The sequence below is a fragment of the Dermacentor andersoni genome, chromosome 5, assembly GCF_023375885.2.
Source record: "Dermacentor andersoni chromosome 5, qqDerAnde1_hic_scaffold, whole genome shotgun sequence".
Classification (NCBI taxonomy): domain Eukaryota; kingdom Metazoa; phylum Arthropoda; class Arachnida; order Ixodida; family Ixodidae; genus Dermacentor; species Dermacentor andersoni.
The window spans coordinates 15,967,066-15,980,563 of record NC_092818.1 but is presented as its reverse complement, the minus strand read 5'-3'; the positions used below and the strand labels follow the sequence as shown (position 1 = coordinate 15,980,563).

Sequence of the window (13,498 nt, the reverse complement as noted above, 5' to 3'; positions counted from 1 at the left end):
TTTTTTTCAGTTATACATTGCACGCCTAATTCTTATATAGTTGGCTGTGCAATAAGCTACCAAAAAATGAAATGGTGCAACAGTTTTTGATATATGGCATCGTCGTGCAGGTGTTTGCAAAGCGATCTTGCAGACAGACGACGCGTGAGCGCTGATGTCGGTATTTTGTACACTATTGTTACTTCAAAAATAAAAACAAACTGTCGCGGCAGGTGTATATTCATTATTCATACATGTTTTTTATATCTAAAAGCACATACAGATCACTCACTTATTGTTTCAAGCTTAGTTTACAGCAGGCTGTTTTAGGCCGGACTTTGACGGATGAAGACGGAATAGTCCAGCAACAGTGCGCCGCAGCCGAGGAGCGAGCTTCGGCGCAACCACGGAGGAAGGAAACTGAGGAGAGGGCCTACCCCCTTCGCGCGCTAGGAGAAAAGTGTGGAGGAAATGACGTAATAGGTTCTCCTTTGTTTTGCTGTTTTTTTATTGGTAGTGACTACAGTGACGGGGCCCGGCACTTTAGCATCTGTACTACAGTGACGGGGCCCGGTACTTTAACGTATGCACTACAGTGACGGGGCCCGGCACTTTAACATCTGTCCCGGTACATTAACGTATGCACTACAGTGACGGGGCCCGGCACTTTAACATCTGTACTACAGTGACGGGGCCCGTCTCCTTAACCACAGACGGGACCGGCACTTTAACGTCAACACTGTAGCGACGCCAATGGCCGCACTTCTTTCAAACAACATTCTATGCAAACAACTTCGAGCACTTCACGGCGGCGTTAGGTTGCCTCTGTGATCTACCACGGCCGCCGCGAACCGGTCGGACGAACCGTATTGGGCGACGTCGACGAACGCGACCGATCGTGGATCGTCGGCGACGGATCCGAGAAGTGTGGCCGCCCGGGCCCGGCGTCTGCCTACATTGCGTTGCGGGTGCACGTTGCGCGGGAACGGCGAGACCGTGACGGCCTCCCTCGACCACGCGTCGAGCACGCACCACCTTTCCCTGACGGGTTAAAGTCCAGCGCCTCCAGGATCCGCCTCCCCGCAGGCGAGGAAGCGAACCTGACAACCTGGACTAACTTCTGAGACCCAACCTCATCGAAGGTGTTGTGTACCCCCAGCTGCATGAGCTTCTCGGTGCTGGCGCCTATGGGGATGCCGAGCACTTCATGGACCGCGATATTTTATTCCAGTACTGTCCACAACACCACGTGAATTTCACGATGTCAGCAACTTCCGTGCAGTAACGAAATACATTGATTGCACACATACGGATCGAACGACCGCAATGGGTACTTCTCCACGAATGTACAGGCAAGTTGTCGCTCATTCCTGCCTTTGGACGGTACTAAAAATAAACTTTAGCGTATTTAGCGAAGGAAAATTACTGAGTGTAAGTGTGGAAATATAATAATGCTCTTTATTGAAATATGAAAAACATGGATGCAGTACTTTGGACTTCATGGCAGTGAATAGCTTTTAATAATTCTCTATAGAATGATGTGAAAAACATGAATGCAGTACTGTAACCTCATGACAGTGAACAGCTTTTACTCGGGCATTCTCTTCTGCACTAATCGCAGACAAAAACTGTTTACTTAGCGTTCTAGTTGTAGCGTGGTACTTCGCAATAAGTAATAAATATGCAGTATAGAAAAATACAATCAGAATCACAACAAATATACAGGTGTACACTGCATAAGATTCTTGTAGAAACATCTAAAAGCATATAACGACTCGTGACACAAAAAGAATAGCTGGCAAAACATAAAACAGACCAGGTTCTAATGAAAAACAAAAAAAAACAGATCACGTTAGATGAGGCTTCTACACCCCTGAGCAACGACTGTATAAAAAATGTTATCACAGGCATCGAGTAAAAGGCACCCTCTGCATTAGTGAATACTCTTGTATAGAAGTGTGGCGGAGAAAAACAGGCTAGTTGTGGTGCTCGCAGAACCGAAAATAGCATTAGTTCCATGGAGCCCAGCTTGAGAAACCATTCACGATACATATGACAAAAATATGAAGATATACGAGGTCTGTTAGAAAAGTATCAGACCTTTTTTTTTTTTTTTTTCGAACACCTGATAGAGATATGAAACAAGCGCGCTTGCATCAGCCGACCTTGAACCTTCGTGCACATGTGCGAATTTTTTCCCCCCCGGTGGTAGCGTCAGTCGCTGGGACGCAGTGTTTGAGTGAGGTAGCGCGCAGTGCTCTCGGCGTTTTTTTTTTTTTTTTATTGCAACGAAAATCGTGGAGCGACCAATTTGATGCAGTGCTACTGCATCAAATTTTGCCAGAAACTGGGTGACAGCCAAGTGGAAACCATTTGGAAGACGGCTTTCGGTGACGATGCTATGAGCAGCACACAGATTAAGGAGTGGTACAACTGGTTTAAACGCTGCCGGACATCGGTGGAAAGCGAGCCGCGCTCCGGTCATCCATCAATATGACCAGGTCATTGGCGAAGTGAACGCTATGGTGATGCGGTACCACCGTGTGAATATCTGAGAAATTGCGGAAGAGGTGGGCATCAGCGCTTTTCCTGCACATTCCATTATGACCGAAGATTTGGCCATGAAGAGAGTTGCGGCGAAATTCGTGCCGAAGCTGCTCACGGTGGAGCAAAAGCAACTTCGTGTTGAAGTCTCACAGGACATGCTGGATTCCACAAACAGTGCCCCCTGACTTCATGAACGCCATAATCACTGGTGACGAAATTTGGGTGTATGGGCACGACCCGAAAACCAAATCACAAATGTCACAGTGGAAGGAAGCATTCCATGTCACCAAGACCAAAGAAGGCCCGCCAAGTGCACAGCAACGTCAAGTGATGCGACTGCTTTCGCCGACTCCCGCGGTGTGGTACACCACGAGTATGCACCACAGGGTCAAACAATCACCAAAGAGTACTACAGGGATGTCCTCTGTCACCTACGTGATGCTGTGTGGCGCAAAAGACCGGAGTTGTGGTCAACAGGAAATTGGCACATCCATCACGACAATGCTCCTGCACATTCCTCGCACTTGATTCAGACTTTTTTGGCAAAAAACCAGACTCCTGTAGTTCAACAGGCTCTTTACTCTCCTAATATGGCCTCCTGCGACTTCTGGCTGTTTCCGAAAATCAAGAGGTCATTGAAAGGAGCGCGATTTCAGACAAGAGAGAACATCATGGCTGCAACGACAGCTGAGCTAAATTCCGAAAGAGGCCTTCTCGGAATTTTTCCAACAATGGCAGCACCGCTCGAAGTGTGTGCAGTCCCAAGGAGACTACTTTGAGGGTGATTAGGTTTCCAATCCTCCAGTTATGCCAGTTTTTTTTCTTCAGCCAAAGGTCGGATACTTTTCTAACAGACCTCGTATATGGACATGTTGAGATAAGAACGGTGTTGATAAGAACGGTGCCGGACGTACACAACGGAGCCCCTGTGTCAGCCTTCAGACATACCCGCAGGACAAAAAGCTGCGCGAAACTTAGAACCGGCAAGCAGCCATTGGCTACAACTCGGTTGAGCAACAAGCACTTCCCCGAGAAAGATTTCTGATAGGGCGTCGGGCTGCGATGTTCGATGAGTAGCAGAAAGCGCGCACTGAGACGCTCGTCCGCGCGCGCTTCCCGGTTGTCGTGAAGCTTTGGTCTAGGAACAGGTTGATGCTGGATACTATATGATAGCGTCCACGGAACAATAGTTGCTTGCGTACTGTCAAATGCTCATATGCTGCGGCACATAGTTCACGGCACGGTGCGAAAACGCGCTCGCAGCGAAAGCGAAACATTGTGCGCGGACATGCATGCAGATGCGCAGTTGGTCACCGCGAACCCGTGCGATCGCTGCATTGAAGCTTCATTCTCTTATGCTCCATTTGGTTGCATACAAAAGCGGGCATTAAGAATAATGACGCACTCAAGAACCGATACACCCAGCAGGCTGTTTAATTAAACATATTGCCATTCGATCTTATGCGTAGGCGTAATATAGCTATCTATGTAAACAATATTGTGAAACGCAATCATCCTTTCCATGTGTCCATATTTTTTTTTTCAGGTTCTACCAGAAGTACTGCCGCTGGATATGTCGACTTGCCTCCTGTACATAATGTATATGGAAAAAGACTAGTTGAATTTGTTTTAGTTAAGGCATGGAACAACATACCCTCCAAAATAAAAGAAACAAAATTTCGGCAGAGTACTGAAATCGTATTTATTAGCTATAAACCACTGATTTGGTGCCTGTACTCATGCTTGGCGTTCTGTTCTTTGCGGTTTGATAATTTATGTAACTGGTGATAATTTTTATGTATGGTGTAATAAAAATATATTTCTTTTTCTGTTTTTAATGTGCTAATTTGTTGCTTTCATCCTCTGTATTGATCCTCCTATGCTTGTACCGAATGTCTATTATATTTCGCATCCGGACCCAACCACTAGCTTGCGGTTATTGGGTCCAACAATCTTTTGCGTATGCACTGTACCACCTATGATGATTATAATAAAGAAAGTTCACTGTAATGGAAGGGGAACGGTAAAAACATTAAAAAAGGCACGGCACATGTTCCTGCTTGTGTAGCACCAGACAATGAATATTCTACTGAATTAAGAAAAAGAAGCAGAGGGTAATTGCTCGCTTAGAAGACCGCTAAACATGCAGTTCGATGAAATTTGAGAAATAATGATATTGAAGCTTCCAAGACTTTAGAAGAAAAGAAAATTAAGACTGAATCATCGCGACGGAACATCACAAGTCGCCGTAGGCGTCGAAGACCCTAGCTATAACGAAATTATTTTTGAACAGCTCCGATAGTGTCCATGCAACAGTGGTTGCTTGCGTACTGTCAAATGCTCATATGCTGCGGCATAAAGCTCACGGCACGGTGCGAAAACGTGCTCGGAGCGAAAGCGAAACAATTTGCCGAGGACATGCATGCAGACGCGAAGTCGGTCACCGCGAACCCGTGCGATCGCTGCATTGCAGTTTCATTCTGTTATGCTACATTTAGTTACACAGACAGCCATCCCACTATAAGAACATATTTCACATAGTTTTCTCAGCGATTGTTTACGTTTCACGCAAACCGGTTCGGGGGAATCGATGGCGGCGACCGCGCGCAGTGTCCCAGCTTACTGTACGTAGTAGGTAAAGAGATAGCGTCTGTAAACCATTCTGTGCTTTCTGTTTGTCCAACATTATTATTTTAAAGGTAAAATACTGCCATTTCGAGAGTACTTGCAAAATTGTTCAGGAGGGCTGCCGCGTAGTATGGTTATTTAGCGCCGACGCATGTGAGGCGCTTCCGACAGATGGCGACTCCGTAAGTCGTCCTCGCCCCAATACCGACATCGTTATAGTGACGGCCCCGTCGCTGCAGTGTTGTTAAAATGACGGGCCCCGTCACCGTAGTGTGGATGTTAAAGTACCGGGCCCCGTCACTGTAGTGCACATGTTAGGGTACCGGGCCCCGTCACCGTAGTGCAGATGTTAAAGTACCGGGCCCCGTCACTGTAGTGCAGATGTTAAAGTGCCGGGCCCCGTCACTGTAGTCACTACCTTTTTTATTTCTTTGCTGTAGTGGCCCCTCCTTTCGGGCCACAATGGCGGCTTTATTATTGTTCTGTGCGCTCACACGTGTTGCTCCGTAGGTTTCGTACCGTGGCAAAGGCGCCGTGCGGGCAGGTTTGCGTTGGTCTCCGTGATTTGCTGCGCTGCGTTATCTGGACCGTGCCCTACCGTATGTTGCTATGGCCAGGTGGGACAGGAGGAACTAAAGTTCGTGAAATGAACGCGCATGCAACGCTGTACGCAATGTACCGCGCCACGGCAATGGCTACGGACGAAGGAATATCCGCGGGAAATGTTGCCCTCTTTGGCGGAATCATGCTAACGTGCTAATGATTGCTTAGTATTGCTGCGGAGCGCGCGGGTCCGGGCAGCACGGTTGCGCGCAGCGCGGCGTGGTTTCGCGAGAAATGTAAACAAGAGAGGAGAGCAGGCCCGATAGGCGGAGCAACGCCATGAACAACGCCAACTTCCGGCTTCACTTTAGCTTCACCAAGAGTGACGTCAGGGCCTCTCCTTAGTTTCCTTCCTCTGTGGGCGCAACCATAGAGTTTCTCACTACATTACCAAGAGAGAAATCTGGTGCTGCTGCGCTGTGGTATGCATGGGAACATAGAGTTAGTAGAACAACTCTAGAGGAAAAGCTGGGCCGGAAAAGTGGGAACCTCAAGGGCGCCGCCCTGTTGCTACTGGTCAATGTGGCCAGCGCAATTACTATTGAAAGAGCTGAAAACAAGTACAGGTCACCTTATGCTTTGTCATCTAAAAACGCATACCTGATGGCTTTATGAAGGTGGTGCGTTAATATTAAGTTTACAGAAAGTGATCGCTAAGTCCGTGAGTTATGTAAAGAACGATGCACGCATTCATGCAATAAAGGATGACGCGAATATCGGTTTCGAATGTGTTTTTTGGATGCGTAGTAGTTTCGTACAGTTACGGTTTGACATGCGATCGCGCGTCGACATCGGACGCTATGGCACACTCGTGCCTCATGTGCCACCGAAGCCCCGAAGTGCTCTGGCATATACCTTCACATGTAAGTAAACGAATGTATCTCCTTGTTGAGAATATCACGCGAGTAGGCAGCTCTTGTGGTGCATCACAATCGTTTGAGAAGCGTCACAGTAGAGCATTTTTCTACATGCGGAGCGGTGTTTTTATTTGCAGGTTTCCCTTCAGTAGGAAATCGCTGGACAGGCGGACCAACGCACCGGAATTGTACTGACCAAGCCACAAGCAACTCAAAGAATCTGTTTAATTGTTGCACTTCGAACAAGCTCTCGTGTCCGGTTCAAGCGCAAGCCGAGGATGAATTGACACTTCTTCCCAAAATCGAGTTCTTCAGTGGGACCACTTCCGTGTATTCCACTGGAACAACCGACTTCATACTGCTGCGCACCCGGGCATTGACTGCATCGTGGGAAGCACTGAGGTCATCGATATCACCGAATGGGGCGGTTTCTTCGACGATGGACTATCGCTGCGGCGACAGTGGGCTTGGCGGCACCGCGATGAAAGGACTGACAAACTCAGTTTTGTTCTTCACACAGGTTGGTGACAAACGCTCTTATGCTTGTTTCAAGGACGACTGTCCTGGTTTGCTAGTGCTGCCGAGCCCACAAGCCATTTGTGCAATTTTCAGTGAATGTTTGGATGTTATGATGCAATTGATGTGTTGTGGTGACGTTGAAACGAATCCGGGTCCTGAAAGACAGTTACTAGAACAAATTCTGGCTGAAATTAAAGGGTTGAAGACTGATGTGACCGACCTAAAGGCAACAGTTGCTAAGGTTGAGACTGTTGTGTCTAGTATTCCTGAGCTAACTAAGAAAATAGAACAATCAGAAATAGAAATTTCTAACTTACGTACGTGTTTGCATGGCATGCAGAAAAAACTAGACGTTCTCGAAAACCGCAGTCGAAGCAATAACCTCATCGTAATGGGACTCTCCGAGACAGAAAATGAAACGTCAGAGTCATTGAAAGGTGAAGTAGTTGGCAGAATTTTTCTAGAGAAGCTAAATGTTCCTGTTACGAGTGTAGAACGCATGCACAGAATTGGAAAGTATTCTTCAGGCAAAACAAGGCCAATATTCTTGCGTCTTACTAATTTTGATGAAAGGCAGGCTGTACTTCGGTGTGCTCGGAAGCTGAAAGGGACAGGTATTTTTATTAATGAAGACTATTCAAAAGATGTTAGAAAGAAGCGACGGAACCTTTGGAACAGTGCTTGGGGATAGAGAGGGCGGGCACAAAGTTATTCTTGTTTACGACAAGATGAAGATTGACGGCACCACTTACGCTTGGGATGACGTGAAAAAGCAACGTTATGTAATGTATCAGTAAAAGACAGACCCGAACGCAACTGCAACTAGAGCGATAGCATCTGACTGACGTCACCAGACGCGCAGGCTTCATTTGCTCAATATTAACGCCCGTAGCCTCTTAAACAAAAGCGTTGAACTGGAGTATGTTTTGACCGAACACGAGCCGGATGTAGTGATAGTGACGGAAACATGGCTCTACTCTGATGTTTACGATCACGAAATCTGTCCGCCGGGGTACAAAGTGATAAGGAACGACCGTAGCAGCCGAGGTGGGGGTGTGGCGATTTTCATTGATAGCAGACTGCAGTATACAGTATTTGAGTATCCTTTAGATATAGAAACAGCCTGGTGTAAAATTTTTTTGGGGGTAACCGAAGTTGTAATCGGTGCAGTGTATCGCCCACCTGGGACAAGTGCAGCAGCTATCGAGAGACTGAATGATTTCATGCATTGCCTGCGTGTACAAAACAAGAACGTTATTGTAGCAGGTGATTTTAATGTTCCTGGAGTATTGTGGGACAGCATGTTGCCCGGAAGTAGGGAATGCGAGTCTGCCACCGCACTAATCGAAATGTGTTTTTCGCACAGTCTTCACCAAGTTGTCAATGAATACACTCGTGTACAGCAAGCCAGCAAATCTGTCCTTGACCTTATATTTCTGAGTGAAAAGTTGTTCCTCCGGCCACACAAAGTTGAAATTTTTTCTGGAATTTCCGATCATTTCGTCGTTGGCTTAACACTGACGTTGCAGCAAAATGGAAATATATCCAGACGTGTTTCGACTTACAGGGAATACAATATGGCCGATGATACGGCTATACTTGACGAATTGGACATTTCTTTTGAACGCTTTAAGGAGCTTTGTCTCCAACAAAATACGGATATAAACAAAGTTTGGCTAAGGTTTAAAGCCCTTGTACACAAATGCATAGCCCAGTTTGTGCCCTTGAGGGTAAAAAAGAAACGTGTGCATAACCCCTGGGTATCACGCGAAATTATCCATTTGAAAAGGAGGATACAACGATGCAGAGCAAGGTACAAACGTGTTCCCGATCTAGATCTGCTAGAACAGATTATTGCGCTCAAAAAAGTGTTGAAGGATAAGATAAGAGAGTCCAAACAGAAGTATTTTAATGTTACAATGCCAAAGTTCCTTAAAGACTCACCCCAGAAGTTCTGGAGGCACTTTTCAAAAGATAAAAAGGCAATCTCTGAGTTGTGTACGACTCAAGGCTTTATTACTAATGAAGAAGATATTGCAAAGGAGCTTAACAGCTTCTTCTCCAGTGTCTTTACTACAGACAATGGCGAAGTAGATGACTTTCGTGTTTCTCGTTGCTTCCTTCCTCTAGGCGAACTCCAGCTTTCCGAGCGAGGTATATTTAAACTATTGCTCAATCTAAAACAATGTAAATCATCTGGACCTGACGAAATTCCTAATGCATTTTTAAAGAGGTATGCGGAGTGGATGGCCAAATACCTCTTAGTTATCTTTCAAAAATCATTGTCGTCGGGGGCCCTACCTGACGATTGGAAATTAAGTAAGATAATCCCAATACCAAAAGGCGGAGATCTTAAATGTGTTTCCAACTACAGACCTATTGCACTAACGTCAACGCCATGTAAGATTCTTGAACACGTTGTCTCCAAACACATCAGAGAATTCCTGACGAGCAAAAATTTCTTCAGTGAGTCTCAGCATGGTTTTCGTAGCGGCCTCTCGACAGTGACCCAACTTGTGGAAACAGTGCATTTCATCTGTGAAGTGCTAGATCGAAGAGGCCAAGTAGATATCATTTATCTAGACTTTAGAAAGGCATTCGATACGGTTAGTCACACGAAATTATTATTGAAGTTAAGAGTCGTGTTAAGTAACTGCAAAGTCGTCCAATGGATCGAAGCTTTTCTAATGAATCGCCGACAGTTCGTTAGTGTTAAAGAAAGCCAGTCTACAATATGTGAGGTCGTCTCCGGAGTGCCGCAAGGCTCTGTGCTGGGACCCCTGCTATTCCTAATATTTATCAATGACCTGATAGCAGACCCATCGATTCAAGTCAAATTATTTGCAGATGATTGCGTTATTTTCACTGAAGTAACCTCCGCAGCTGACCAATTTAAACTTAATTCTTACTTAGATCAAATACATGAATGGTGTAGAAAATGGCAAATGTCACTGAACTTGGATAAAACTGTATGCATGACAATATCGCACAAACACGCCCCCTTACAGTTCAACTACTCCCTATTGGGTACCCCACTAACACGAGTGACCGAATACAAGTACTTGGGCGTAACTTTGACTGCAAATATGAGTTGGAATACCCATATTGACAATATAGTAGGCAAGGCAAATCAAAGATTAGGATTTATTCGACGGACTTTCAAACAAGCATCCGCAGAATCTAAGCTTATTGTATACAAAATGCTAGTTCGTCCTATAATGGAATATGCGTGCGAAGTATGGGATCCTTACGACCAAAAGAACGCACTAAAATTAGAAGGTGTGCAACGGCGTGCCTTGCGCTTCATTTTTTCCAAATATCGAAGACAAGACTCGGTGTCACCAGTTTATGAAAAGGCAAACATTCCTTTGCTTAAAATGCGAAGGAAACAGAAAAGGCTGAGCCTCTTTTACAGCATTATGAATCATATGGTGCTGGTAAACAAGGAACGCTACATAACCGAGACAACGTCGCGTGTAGTAAGGAATAAACATTCAAAGTACGTGAAAAAAGGTAGATTTTCTAAGGATTGTTTTAAATATTCTTTCTTTTTGCAAACTGCGAGAGAATGGAATAAACTGCCGGAGAGAGTGGTAAGCGCGAAAGACTGCGAGCAGTTTCGGGCCCAACTTCAACAATACTCTTCTTAGTTTGCTGGTGATTTCAGTTTTTGTTACACTATAGTGCTGTACTAAGTACCACAAGCTGATGTACTAAGTGTCACGAATTGCTCTTAATATTGTTTGTGTATACCTGATCATATGCACTGCTGTGTGTTTAGTGTTTGTTGGTGTACAGTATGTAATACGTTATTGTACTCGTTCCTATCTTGGCCCTGTAAAGGGCTGATAGTATGTTCAAATAAATTAAAAAAAAATCATGCTTCTACAAAGGCCACAGCAGGAAAACAGCCTGATGCCGAGTATTTCTGTGCCACGAAGTAATCAAGAGGCGAGTGCCTGATGCGGACGAAAGTGCCTAATGCGGACAGGACACAAGAGTAGAGAAGTGGACGGCGCTCGTGTTGTCCACTTCTCTACTCTTGTGTCCTGTCTGCACGCCTCACCTCCGTTTTGCATAACAAGTGCATCAACCCACATGTTAATAGCGTAGGCGTTTTATTAACTGTGCAATATTTTAAACACTTCCTTGCATGCCATTTCATGTGGAATATATTTTCTGGTCACAAATTTGTGCAGCGAATCTATTTGCATGATCGACTCCGGGCCTGTGGAACCGTTCACTTGCATCTGATGCTGAGTCTTTTACATGTATCCATAAACTGCAGATATGCACATCAGATCCCTGCGAGCATTTTCAAAATTAAATTATTTTAGACAACAGGCACATATGCAATACTGACATAATCTCAAATACCACTAAGCAGCTGGGACACATTTTTGTTGCCCATACTCGCAGGTAAAATAAGTACATCGTGTGGACAGCTCCAGCTCATTTTCCTTTAATCAGTGTGTACAAGGGGTATGCAAAAATAATTTTTTTCTCGCGCACCGATTATTTTGCTGTATAAGCAAGAGAACCCACCACGTTAGTGTAACGTATCTTGTACATCACACTAATATGTGCTTTAATTTACCAAGTGAGATGAGTTACCTTTATGGCTCATTCAGTCATATCACGCTGCAAGCTGCATTCATCAATCTTCAATTGGATTTTGCAAATGTTTAATGAAACATGTTTCCCTTCTATGCAGATATGCAATGGCAAGCCCTTCCGTGTGTTCCAAAGGTAAAATTTAAGCTCTAAATTAAAGAAGACATTTCTAGTCAGAGACAAGCAAAAATTGTGAATGCAGAGTATCAGAAGCCCAAGGTACAGAAATTATGAGAAGTGTCGAATGATTTTAAGAAAACAGTCTTATTTGAAACTGCAAGACCCTTTAGTGGAGGTCAAGCAAGTCAATATAGGTAGAATACTCTGCAAAATTATGCGAGTGAGGGGATGTCAAACAATGGGTCAGGAAATGCGTTGGCTTTCTGCAAAACAAAAGCTGATTGCCATTACATAAGTCACTTTAGCATCATGAGACTGCTGCTTGATAAATTCAGAAATAAACCAAAAAACAAGACACGCAAAAAAAAACAATTTAATGATGCTCTCTCCACACTGGGATAAATAAAAACAAACACATCACATCTAATGTGGATATATCAGATGCCTTGTGAAACACTAAAGGAAAAATTCAGTTTCGAGCTATGGCACTTGCCGCATAGATGTGGGGGGCCTTGCACTAATAGTGATAGTTACCACTGCATTTAGAAATTGAAAGCATTCATGCATACAAGGATGATTCTTTATATTTTTGGCTACCACTTCAAATGCCCCCACCAAGTGTTACAATGCTGCACGCAGCCATACTAAGGATGTCGCAGCAACACCTGTAGGTAAAAAGCAGAAGCAGTCAAAGTTCTGGTGTATTCTGGACACTAGCTTTGAAAACTTTTGGGCAAGAACAGTGCAAGAAGCAGACATAACAACTGCATTTATTTCCATAATTCCCCATTTGAATGGCATTTTCTTTTTGCTTAGACAATGCCTACGCCTAGCCACAGCAGCTCCCTCATACAGACTCCGCAAGCCAAGAGGCCGTGGAGGCAAATGCAGGTAAGAGGCAAGAAGCAATAGCACTGGTAACGACATTCATCTAATTTCTTACTTTTTCTTTCGTTTAGGCAGCCAGCACACCTCGAACAGCCACCTTGACTGCGGGTGTGTCACCCTAGTCGCCAAGGAAACATTTGAGGGAAAGCGACAGGCAATGTGAACAGCCACTTCTCCATGCAAACGATACTCTTTCTCTCGGATGACTCCTACGCCTCGCCACGCCAGCACTCTTGTGCACAAAGATGCCGCGGAGGCACGTGCAGGTCAGAGGCAAGAATCAGTGGCACTGGTGTCGACATTCACCTAATTTCTTTTTCTTACACTGAGGCAGTCAGCACACCTCGAACAGCCACCTTGACTGCGGGTGTGTCAGTAGATTCCTGTTGTACATATGCTCATAATAAACTTTAGTAAACTTGAACTTGATAATAAACTTGATGGCAAATGGGACATTGATGCATTTTTTTAACATTTATTGTACACATACAATATATGTTATACTTTGCAGTGCTACAGAGCGTATTTTGAAGCTTTCCCCTATATTTTGCACCTTTAATTACGTATGTGTTGTGTGGCCCTCAATGCAGTTCATGTTGTAGCAGCTGCTTTGTCTGTGTATCGCACATTGGCTTAAGCTCGTGATATCCACATACTTCTCTCACATATACAAAATAAAGTTATGTAGTCCTCAGTGTTACAACAAAAAATGAAAGTAAACAATCCGATCGTGGAATTGTTTA

At 44.7% G+C, this 13,498-nt stretch overlaps 2 long non-coding RNA genes across 2 annotated transcripts; both read left to right on the top strand.

Moving 5' to 3' along the window:
• Positions 1-743: 743 nt before the first annotated feature.
• On the top strand, positions 744-4,213 carry LOC140218320 (uncharacterized). The gene is made up of 2 exons (XR_011894583.1): positions 744-1,331; positions 4,073-4,213. It is a non-coding gene; the product is annotated as an uncharacterized lncRNA (long non-coding RNA).
• A 7,188-nt stretch (positions 4,214-11,401) lies between these two features.
• On the top strand, positions 11,402-13,186 carry LOC126529925 (uncharacterized). The gene is made up of 3 exons (XR_011894582.1): positions 11,402-11,882; positions 12,684-12,758; positions 12,827-13,186. It is a non-coding gene; the product is annotated as an uncharacterized lncRNA (long non-coding RNA).
• Positions 13,187-13,498: the final 312 nt, after the last annotated feature.